Raw genomic sequence first — 12622 nt, forward strand, 5'->3', positions numbered from 1 at the left:
ACTCACCTGAAGCTTTTCACCAAAGGAAGTCGAAAGGCCCCCCTAGGCAGTAGTCAATTCTAACAGACGATGGGTGGCGTCGAACTGCAGCAACACTTCATTGTCCAAGCGCTGACTACTGGTTCTAAGGAGAGCAGAGGGAGAAGCTGGCAAAGGCAAAGAAGGAAGAACCAGGGCTGTATCCTAGGAAGCCCCGGCTACCTCTCCAAAAATACCCACTGTTGTGGCCACGGTCACCTCCGGAGCAACAGGATCAGCAGCGGCAGGGGACCTGGCTTCCCTCACAGCTACCTCGCTGATCGAACATCCCAAGTCCATAGACTAAGTGCACAAAGGCGGGTTAGAGGACTGAGAAGAAGTAGGAGGAGGGTTAAGGGAAGGCGAGGGTCTGCAAAATCATAAGAAAAATCGACGAAAAGAATATGAGTCAAGGAAGAACAGGGAGAGAAGCAAAAAAACATAACAAGGAATCACTTACTCAGCTATCTTCTTCCTCATAAGACCAAAACAAGACCTCGTAGGGAGAACCATGGCAACAAAGACGTCCTCGCCACTCAGCGGTAGGAGCAGCATAGCCGGTACTAGAGTTACGGAAGAACTCGGTACTAAAACCTCAGAGGAAATCAATGTCGGTGCCCTAGAAGAACTTATACCCGACGACCGCTTACTACAAAGAAATCAAGACCAAAGTCAAAATAAAAAGGAAGGACTCAACAACAGGAAAATAAGAAAACAACTCACCGCCGCATGATAAGGGGTACATCATCATCTTCTTCTTCCTCGGTCTCGACCAAGGCCACCATAGCACCAGCTGAAAAAGGACAAAAGTACTCGGTTAAAGACGAAACCAAGCAATGGAAGGACAAGGCATATTAATGTGCTCACCTAAGAGCATGCTAGCTATAACTTGAGTACCTGGACAAGTACTCGACTGGCGAGCTATCTTGGCAGCGAGCACACCAGAAGAAGAACCAGCCCCTCACCCCCTCTTGACGATGCTACGAGCAACTCGAGGAACTAAACGAGGAACGTACTCTACATATACATCAAGGTTTGCGGAAGAAACACTAGGAAGCATTACGGCGGTTTGTGACTTACTGGTTAAAGAAGCCCCAGCAAGACTACTCCCAGACCCCACAATGGCAGGGAGGTCGTGAAGGAGAATTGGGTCAACGAAGTTACGCCCCAATTCCTATGAAAAGAATAAGACAACAAGACAAGGAAGATTAAGTGAAAATAGATACAACAAAAAGAAATACAAAAAGTACCCGCACAAAGAGAAAACGACTTACAGCTGGAGGTGGGTTCTTTGCATAGAACTCAGAGACGGTAAGTGGGACAACACTTGCTCCCTTCAGCATCTTCTAAAGATGCTCAAGTACTTCCTCATCGATCAACTCAAGGGCAGGGGCCATGCGTGAAGGATCCTCAACCCCAGAGTACTCGAAGCCAAAGTTCTCTCGCTCCTTCAGAGGCTGAACACGACGGTGAAGAAAACTCAAGATGATTCCAAAACCGGTCAAGCCCTGCTGCTTCAGAGTGCTTATCCACTCAAGGAATGGCTGGATAGCCTGGAGCTCATCCGATGTTAGAGAGTTCTTTTCCCACCGGTCGTTAACCGAGGGACCAGATCTGGAATGTACAGCGAGAGAAGGAATTAAATTAGCAGCATAGAACTAGTCAGCACGCCAATCTCTCACAGAATCAACTAGGTCATAGTCAAAGAACTTGCTTTTAAGACCCTGGCGAAACTGAATCCCGTAGCCACCAAGAACATTGGTGTCTTCACGGCGGGGTTGAGGCTTCAGATGAAAGAAATGACGGAAGAGAGAAAGAGAAGGAGGAATTCCAAGGAAAGCTTCACAGAGATGTACAAAAATAGAAAGATGAAGGACGGGATTGGGAGTTAGATGGTTCAGACTAACCCCAAAATAACTAAAAATTTGATGAAGGAAGGCGAAAGCAGGAAGGCAAAGTCCAGCATGGATAAAAGAGACAAAAAGAATAATCTCACTAGGACCTAGAGCAGGGACCCGATGCTCGCCTAGAACTCTCCATTTAGCAATGCCCTTACTCTAGATCAGACCATTGCCAGCAAGCTCGCGAAGCTAGTCTTCAGTTGTTGTCGGAGCCGACCAAGCCTTCTGGGCAGCCCTCATGGCCACAAACTCTTGGTTCTCGATCATAGAAAGAGACGACTCCTCATCCACGAAGGCTGCCTGGGATTTGCTCACGGCCTTCTTCCTACCCATGTACTAACGAAGGCAAAAAGGCACTAGGGGAAGAGAAGGCTTAGACGGCGGCGCTAAGATGGCGGTGGCAATGGCGACGGCGGAGGTGCAAAGGCTAGGGTTTTAAAGGCAAAGGCAGGGTACCAAAGAAAAGGAGGAGAAAGGACTTTAAATAGATTTTACACCGGTAAAAACGTGGCCCACCAAGCCCGTTTTAACACGGCATGAGGGTGCAACGGTTCATTTACCGACACAGCTAAAATAACGGATGGCTCAAATCCACACAACGGTATAGTTCAACGGGCAGATTTCAGACTTATCCATCCAACGCCACGGTAGAATTATCATATCACCACAAAAAGAGCTCATCATTAATGAAGCAAAGAAGGGTTATCTCACAAGGAGCGCAACAACCCAGTCATTACAGAAAGAACTCGAAAATCTCTTCAACAACTAGGACAACAGGAAAATAAAGAATTGCAACTCAGAAGACAAGATCCTTTCCATTTTATAACTAGTTTCAAAAATAGAAGATTACACATCTTACAAGACCCAATGAACTCGGTACCACGAAAAGCAAAGTAGCAAAGAGGAACCCAGACACGGCTAGGCTCTATAACGACTATGTGTCCCAAATTGCTACTCGGAAGGACAAACCACCCTTAGCTACACTATTTTCTTCAAAGGACGGACGTAGTGCATCCAAGGCAGAAATCAACAGCACGGTGGGACAACATGGAGCAGAGAAGGCTGGCAGGCATCTATCTACCCAAGACCGATGTGATGCTGGATATGATGTTGATCTGCACCGGATAGTCTCAGAACAGGCGATGAGGATCAACCCAGAACTGCCAGATGAAGGAATGAAGCCCACATCACAAGACTTCCTCCAACTACCACCACATACATCCTGGTACATTACTGTTGCGGGATTAGCCTACCTCTAATCCCTATCACAAGACTCCCTCCAGCTATGGCAAGACATACAAGAATTGCAAAATATGCCCGGGGGCTGCTCTACTTCACAAATTACCATATTCATGACTATAGAGACTTCAGAACAAGCAACAAAACGCTCAATGAATCAAAACAGCACTCTAGGAGGGTATTTATAGACCGAAGGAGCGATACACATGGACCAGGACCACAAACAAAACAAGCCTAGCAAAGGACACAGTGAAAAGACAGAATTCAATAAAAAAGGACTCAGGCGTGAAGGAATAGTACTCAAGGACAAGCATATTCGAAAGGATATACCAACACTATACAACTCATGAACAAGCAGCATTCACACTCAACCACCACCATATGACTACATCTGACAACAGCAGACTACCAGAGAATATGCCAAGACCCTACATCTGAGTTCTTTCTGAACAAAACAACTCGGATAAAGGCTCAAGGGCTACAATAGGAGAAGTTCTCAGTTCTTTTCAAACAACATAAGATTCAAGACCCTCTAACTTTTTGTTCCAAATAGCAAGAGGCTCGGGGGCTACACTCAGTGAGTGCACTTTTTCCTTCAAAAAGCGCACATCACTCCAAAGACTTCTTCAAGACAGACGACTTCAAGACCACACAACAAAAAGAACCCGGATATAACTATATCCGAGCTCTTTTCGACAAAGAACTCGGGTATATGCTCGGGAGCCTTTCGATGAAGAATCAAGACAATTTCAAGAAAAGACCCTCAAGCTCCTTGTGCCAAATAGCAAGAGGCTCGGGGGCTACATCCAAATAGGAGTACTTTTTTCTTCAAAAAAGTATACACCATGCAAAGATCTCACGAAGCGCTACACGGTTTAGCTCAAGAAAGCACTCGGACAATGCTTGTTCCTGCTCAACGAGACTTGAAGGAACAAGACAAGGCTTCTAGAACTCAACCATGAAGTGCTCAGGGGCTTGTCGGTGTGGGACCCATGGGATACCCTGCAAGGAAGGGAGAAGACCTAGTCTAATTAGGATTCTTCCTCTGTAATCTTAGTAGCAGTATTACTCTATAATCTTACTAGGAACTCTCATTATAAATCGACTAGGACTCTGGCCTCCTGACTATATAAAGGAGGACAGGGCTCCTTGGAGCAGGGAGGAGTTCAAGAGAACAATTGTATGACACAACACTTGATAATCAATCCAACGCAAAGGCTAACACTGATTGGACATAGGGCTATTACTTGATCATCGATCGAGGGTCTAAACCAGGATAAATCGACTGTCTCTTGCATTAACTATCGAGTTCTGCATACGCTGAAGCCCAAACATACTGCCCCGGGGACCTCCGTGGTAGGCTATCGGTGGTCAAACATCTACACACACCCACTAACAAAACCCCCCAGACAATTCTGCTCAAATTGCCCGGGGGCTCAGGGGCAACACCCATGGGTGTGCTCGCATGCACCCGCTGACAAAATGAAAAATTTCCCCGCTAGCAACACGAAAACCCCCTAGATGATTTTGCCCAAATCACCCGGGGCTTAGGGGCTACAACCGTGGGTGCGCTCGCATGCACCCACCATCGAGACAAAAATCCCCTAGATAATTCTGCCTGAATCGCCTAGGGGCTCCTGTCAGGTTCATAAACCTAGGGTCCCTCATGGACCGGCTTCCCAACAAAGGCTTGACCCAATAGATGATGTTGTGAGCAACAAGCAACTCATGGGCTAACCCAAATACCTAAATGACAGGCCAGAAGGGCAATCCAATCTCCGACCGGAAGGCCTAGCCTAGGAGGAACAACGCCCGCTTCCGTATTCGGCCCACCTCTCTGACCAGAGCGCTCGCTTCAGTCTTCAGCCCGCCTCCGTATGGCCTCTCTGACCAGAAGGCCTAGCCAAACATGTGGCAGAACCACCTAATCTAATGCCTCCCAAGAGTGCTCGTCTTCCCTTAGACACTAAGCACCCAAGGAAGAACACTAAATTACTCGGTTACGTCGGGCACACCCTAGGGGAGAACCCGAAAATCTACATTTTTCCATTAGGATCATAAATGAGAGAATAAAGCTTACAACATTCTTTACCATTTCTTACATCACTTTACATGTAACATCAGAGTATAACATTCATTATTTATAATAGCGGAATATGAACATGTTATCAGAGTTATGAATAATTTAAGTTAACAGCGGAATATAAACGTATGATCAGAATTATAGTAGAAATAAATAGCTATTCATGCCATGATGAATCATTGATATATATACTATGACAACAGATTATAAAACTTTTATTTAGAAAACATTTGGTAAGATTTACCCACAAGGAGGAGTCCTCACTAAGCCCACAAGGAGGAGTCTACACACAAGAGTCAGCTCTAGCATCCGTCTATCATCTGCAACAGGGGGAATAAAACCTTGAGTACTCAATTGAACTTAGCAAGACTTACCCAACAAGAGGAAAGAAGAGACTCTAAGGATATGCAAGGCTATCTGGCTTATGGGTTTATTGCATTTGCAGGAAGCATTACTAAGAGTGTGTCCTTGTATTTGATTTTTATTAACAACTGCATTAGTTCATTATCCAACCATTCCATGTAAGCACCTATGCTACTTTTAAAGCAGGTGGTAAGAAATTAGATTTCCTTTTTCCATCTTTCGTCCTCTCATCTTTAGTTCTTACTATGGTGCTAGACACGAAATGGCAGCGCAAACAGAGGCAGACAGCAGACAGCAGACAAAGGCAAAGCAAGGAGACACGTGTGGGTTCACTACCAATTTCAAGCATGCTAAGGGAAGCAGGATGGGACGGCGCAATGAGGCCAGAAGCGGTGAACATAGGAAGGTAAGAGGATACGGTGTGGCAGGGGCAGAACCACATGCTCTCATTAAAATTTAGATACGATGCAAGTGAGGGAGACAAGATAGGAGCGTAGGCAAACCGAGGCACCGGGATGCAGAGCCACGGTGGGAGACGAGATGGTGCATAATTGCAAAGCAACGAGTACGCTGTACGCCAGGAAAAATAAACGAAGCTGTTGTGCTCTCTCTCTCTCATTAGTTCGTACTTATCAAAATAAACCCATGAGTATATATATATATATATCATTCTATTTATTAAGAGATTTATTTTATTTATAAAAGTTGCTTTTCAAGCTTAATCTAACATAACAAACCATTCGCTACAAGCGTCGTTCGACAATCCTAACTATCTTTACGCACTGCGTAATTTAACTTGGGCATTGATTTGAGTCCACAAAACTAAGTCACAAGGTACTCGCTTATCGCATCAAGTACATTTTAATTCAAAAATTCCAAGAAACTCATTTTGAAAATTTCACTTAGGCCTAAATTGCGGTGCTAAACGAGCTCGTAACACCAGGGGTATTACAACCAACCCCCTTAAAAAGAATCTCGTCCTGAGATTCAAGGCAAGAACCAAGGGAGGGGAACGCAATTACATTCCGTAGATCAGGGATTACACAAAAGATTACACGACTTTGAATGCTAAACCACATAGAGATTTAGGGATACATGGTTAAGAGCAACCTGGTACAACCGAGACTTAATCTAGAAGTTGAGATAGACAAGGACAATGGAGAAACAACAAGATAATAAGTATCCAAAACATGGCATACGACCAGCAGATCCAAAAACACTCGATTGAGAAGTCAAACATCGTGAACCCTAAGACCAAACTAACCAAAGGAACTTGAACTTCTTCAGTGAACCAGATCCTTCTTCTTCTCAATTTACACCATCGCCACAGACTGGCGAACCTAGTTCCTCAGATGACGACTAGATTTCTTAGCTCTACTCTGAATGCGAGGGGAATGGGGATGAAGAAGAAGAGCAAGGACCAAGGGTATTTTATAGTGGTAAACGGAGGTGGGGCGCAACACATCGAAAGCGGATGTGGTAGGGATGGGATACACAGATGGTTCATGCTATGAAGATAAGATTAGACATGGTGCGCTTCCTGCGTGAGTGGCAGAGGGGGAAATAAAGGAGAAGAGAGGGGGAGGGGTCTGCTTGTCGAGGTAGGCGTGCGGGTGACTAGGTTCACAAAAGAAGAAAGGAGGGAGGGAAAGGGGGGTCTGGTATGAGGGACGAGGCATGAGAGTCAAGAGCCGACTGGATGCTACAAAAAGGAGAAACGCATAGTGCACAAAGACGGTGAGTGCGGCACGATGCCACAGCCACGTGAGAATGGACCTGACACAGACGGCATTCACAAGGCACGCACTGAATAACCCGGTATGCGTAGCATGGTCAACTAAACACAGGGCTTGGGATATGATGTCCACTCAGACTTTTACAATCACTCCTAATTATCCAAGACTAACCCTTTTTACTAGTCTTCTTTTTCTTTCCTTTACTCGACCACATCCATCTTTCATGTAGACTGAGACCATGTCATACTTTCTTCCTCCAAAACCACCTCCTCTTGCTTACCTTGAGAGAACACCATGTCATCAACCTATTGTGGATTTCTCATTTGAACACCTGAATGTTTCAAAGAAAATTATTTGTAGCAAAAGTGGTACATCGGTGTAACTTGGTAAAGATACTTGGTCAACAACCTCGATACCAGCTCATGCCGAGCAGTGTCACCATGTGGCAGCTGTTCCACAGGGAGCCCTCGGTTTCATTGCGACACCATAAGCTATTAACCAGACAACTACTACCAACTTACATGCCATGAAGGTAGTGGGGTCATAGACAATATAATAATAGGAGTATTGCAAGGAAAAATTCAACCAACAAAGGTTCCCTTCACAACAAGGGACAAGGAATTCAAATCCAATGGTGGATTTGATATAAAAGATTCAAGTGTTTTGTTGGAACATCCACAACTAGTAGATACAGTGTCTTATGTCATCCAATCACGACTGTTCTGCTGGTATCTAAATAGCAACTTCTCTTGTAACCCCCTTAGTATCACCCTTGAAAACTCTAAACACGTCTCACGAAACTTAAGATAGATGAATGTAATAAACACAGCGAAATAAACAAAATGCACATTCCAACGGTCTTATACGGGTACAACGTACAAGCATTCCGGCTCCCATTCATGACACCGCATTCACCTTCCCTACTGGCGGACGATCTCAACGACTATGGATGACAACAATGACAAAAGTGAAATATGGAGGACAGTGATGAAAAGCACTACTATTATGGCTACAGCATCCCAAAGCAACTAATCTACTCAAGACCACGCATCTTCAATCCTAGGCTTGGCGAATTCTTCTACTGCCTAGGCTATGGATCTGCATCTTCTCTTGGCAATGGCTAAGTGAGAGGAACTAAGGGGTCGACTTCTAACACTTCCGAGGGTGGAGGTGCTCGCGGCACTGGAATATTGGTTCTCTTTCTTTCTTACGGGTGGATAGGAATCCCTTCCAAGATCGGGGCATCCTGCCTTTCCGCAACCAGTGTCCTCTGCTTGGCCCTAGTGACAAGATAGGCCTCACATAGCTGATGGACATGTCAATCTTTAGCCTCCTTCAGAGCTTCTGACATGGCAGTCTCCTAGCTCTCAGCAGCTACAGCACTAGCATGCACTTCAACAAGTTGCACTTGGAGCATCCGGGGGAAGATCTCGGCTTCCTCAGCTCGATGGAGGCAGATCCTCAGTTCCAAGGCTTGCTGATCATACTGCTCATCTAGAGCAAGTAGGTACGTAGTCAAGTGCACCATGGTAGGACTATCTTCTTGCACATCTCGCCCTTGCAAAGCCTTCATGCGAGCCCTCCATGCCCACCGATTCCTGTCCAAAGGGGGAAAGAACCTCATGGGGGTATGGGCAATGGGCTCCTCATAGATCTGGTAGAGGTACCGCAAGGCATTGTGGGCCACAACCTGGTAAGTGTCGATGAAGCTAAACCCAATTGCAGTCACACTCTAGGGTTCGGTGAGGTCAAGGAACTCTTCACTCTTCCCGATGTACATAGTAACCTCACACCGCTTGGTGCCATGCTCCTCATACTCATGGCCCTCATACTCGGGATGGTCTTTGACTACGAGCTTTTGCAGGGTGGCATGCAAGATTCTAGGAAAACCCTCAACGTTCAGGCAATAACTACTAACCCAGGCTCCTGCCATTTTTGACGGTGGTGGTAAGGAAGGCTGAGCGAAAAGCTGGCTCAAAGGAAAAGCTAAGCGAGCTAAAGTGCACCGAGTGGTGGTACCAATGGCTAAGCCAGGCTCCGCTTATAAAGGCAGAGCGACAGTGGTCCTAGCATGGTTCACTAGGGTTTCTATGTGGGGTCACTACGGATGAATCGACCTAATTCCGTGTGTTCGAGGTGAGCAACATGCGATGCCATTACTGACTAGTACGACTATAGGGCAAGGGTCTGGTAAGAGCACAGAAAAGGGGTATGGGGAGACATGGGTCATGACAGGCGTGAACCACGAGCAAACGTGGAACACGAAGCCATAGTGCAGACCTAACTTGGGAACAGGAATGAGTCAGTCATGCATCTTACGACACACAGGACACCTATAGATGGCATATCTACAAATAATATGAACGCTACAATACACAATAGGATATGCATGAATGCACGTCCTATATGTCCTTCCACTGTTGCCAACATATAGGACAATCGTTCTTAGATTTTTGGCACATCGTTCTCTCCCTATAGCTAGTCGATACTATCGGACTATGCTCGAGTCAGTGTACCTGTAGAAAAATTGATTAAGTCTACCTAAATCAGCAGAGTGCCATCTATCCTGGATACATAACCATAGTAATAGGGCTACTTATATAACTTCGCAGTTGAACGCCCTAACTTTTTGAAAAGAATTTGTTGCCAAATTTTTATTTTTGGAAAGGTTTTTGAAGCTTTATTTCCTCATTTATGCTCTGATACCACCTGTGGTAGAACCACCTAATCTAATGCCTCTTAGGACTATTGTCTTCTATTAGACACTAAGCACCCAAGGAAGAACACTAAATTACTCGGTTCCGTCAGGCACACCCCAGGGGAGAACCCAAAAATCCATATTTTTCCATTAGGATCACAAATGAGAGAATAAAGCTTACAACATTCTTTACCATTTCTTACATCACTTTACATATAACATCAGAGTATAACATTCATTATTTATAATAGCGGAATATGAACATGTTATCAGAGTTATAAATAATTTAAGTTAACAACGGAATATAAACATGTGATCAGAATTACAGCAGAAATAAATAGCTATTCATGACAAGATGAAGCATTGATATATATACTATGACAATAGATTGTAAAACTTTTATTTAGAAAACATTTGGTAAGATTTATAAATAAAAACTATGATCACAGCGTAAAGGAATCCTCGCTGAGCCCACAAAGAGGAGTCCACACACAAGAGTCAGCTCTAGCATCCGTCTATCGTCTGCAACAGGGGAAATAAAACCTCGAGTACTCAATTGTACTCATCAAGACTTACCCAATAGGAGGAAAGAAGAGACTCCAAGGATATGCAAGGCTATCTGGCTTGTGGGTTTATTGCATTTGTAGGAAGCATTACTAAGAGTGTGTCCTTGTATTCGATTTTTATTAACAGCCGCATTAGTTCATTATCCAACCATTCTATGTAAGCACCTATGCTACTTTAAAGCAGGTGGTAAGAAATCAGATTTTCTTTTTCCATCTTTTGTTCTCTCATCTTCAGTTCTTACTATGGTGCTAGACATGAAACAAGTCATACCGGATTGCCCGACGATTCGTGAATCAATGTCCCTAGCTGGGTACCCTAAAAACACACGCCCGCTTGTACCCAAGGCACAAGCATGACCAACCCATCACCCTCTTGTCCTAGGTTCCTAGGTCCCTGTCCAAACTGGGACTCCAAGTCCCCGCCCCTAAGTCTCAGACTCAGTGCAGTGCAAGGACCTCCTCCACCAAAAAGAAACCCTGACAGTCAGTTCGGAAAGAGTCAAAACCCACGATAAGAGAGAAATAAGTCTTCTAAGTGCCCATACCCAAGTATGTGCTCGGGATAATAAGTCTGTGACTTGCCCATGATGCCTTATGCAATGACCAGTCCTTAATCGACACAGACAGGGAAAGCAGTGTAACTAAGCTATGCCCCGCGTCCACAGCGACACAACCATTTACACCCACCAATACCCAAATGATATCCCTACCTAGACACCATTTTTTCTTTCCATCATTTATATTTTCTAAGTGATAATAGTCCAATAATATATTTCCTATCTCTCACGAGTGACAGCCATCACTTGACTTCTACCGGAGTCATGTAGCATAACTATCTACACGATCCTAACATACTAGTAAGACTCATAGGATAAAGATATATATATGCAAGTGGGTTTTATTTAACTCCTTAAAACTTAATGCACAAATATAATTTAAACTGTAGAAAGGTAGGGGTTATGCACCAGGGCTTGCCTGGGTAAAATATAATTAGAAGTTAGCTTTCTATCATGGCGACACGATCTCCAAAAGCACCATTCCAGCAACTCCCAATGACTCCACGATCCATCAACGCCTCTATTATGATATGCAATGCGATGCAATGCAAAGACGTAATTAATCAACTGCAACTATGACTTGTAAAATATGATTTATGCCTCTCAAGCTAACGAGCTAGTTCTAACGATGACCGTACTTAGGCTACATATCCTTGTTGTCGAATAAGGCGTTATTTCCCAACAAATGTTTTAGTTATACAAACCCAAGTTGTTTCTTTATTCTATTCTATCAATTTAATCTTTATTCGCAATGGGACATCATTATCTATTTAGCAAACTAATTACTCCAGAGCTACAAAAATTAAAGTGAGTACCTAATATAGCTAGGAGCCTACTGTAAAAATTTTAGATCCAACCCTATTACCAATTTATCACAACAATTTCTATAAGTTTATATTTTTACAATATTAAGTACCTTAAATTAATTATATAGCTTCTAAGAATATTATCAAACTATGTGAACAAAATATACCAGCGGCCACCAATCGGCCCACAGCAGGCGTGGCCTTAGTGCGGCCCATAGCCGGCAAGCCAGCTCTGCCCACAGGCATGCGCGCAGCCCATGAGCAATCAGGCAGCGCGGACAGCCCATGAGACAGGCAGGTCGTAGCCCAAGCGGGGGAGGGGTGCGCGTGGCGAGAGCGGCCCAACTACGATGGTGAAAAGACTAGCCCAGTAGGGCACCGAGTAGGCCGTGTCCGTGGAGGTGCAGGGCGAGTTGGCCCAATAGGCCGGCCCATGCGGCGTGGCCCAGGCATGGGCATGCATTTTTGCAAAAATGTCCCCCTATTTTTGTCTAATCGATATGTTACTGTTTATATGAGTCACAGTCATAGCGTTGGGAACCCTAAAAACTCTCTATTTCCATATTCTCACCTTGCCCTCTCTTCCTAAAGCAGAGCACAGATCAGACGCACTGGCTGGCTACGGCGGCAATGGCGCTACGAGGCCGGGGAAGGT

Source organism: Miscanthus floridulus, chromosome 1, assembly GCF_019320115.1.
Source record: "Miscanthus floridulus cultivar M001 chromosome 1, ASM1932011v1, whole genome shotgun sequence".
Classification (NCBI taxonomy): Eukaryota; Viridiplantae; Streptophyta; class Magnoliopsida; order Poales; family Poaceae; genus Miscanthus; species Miscanthus floridulus.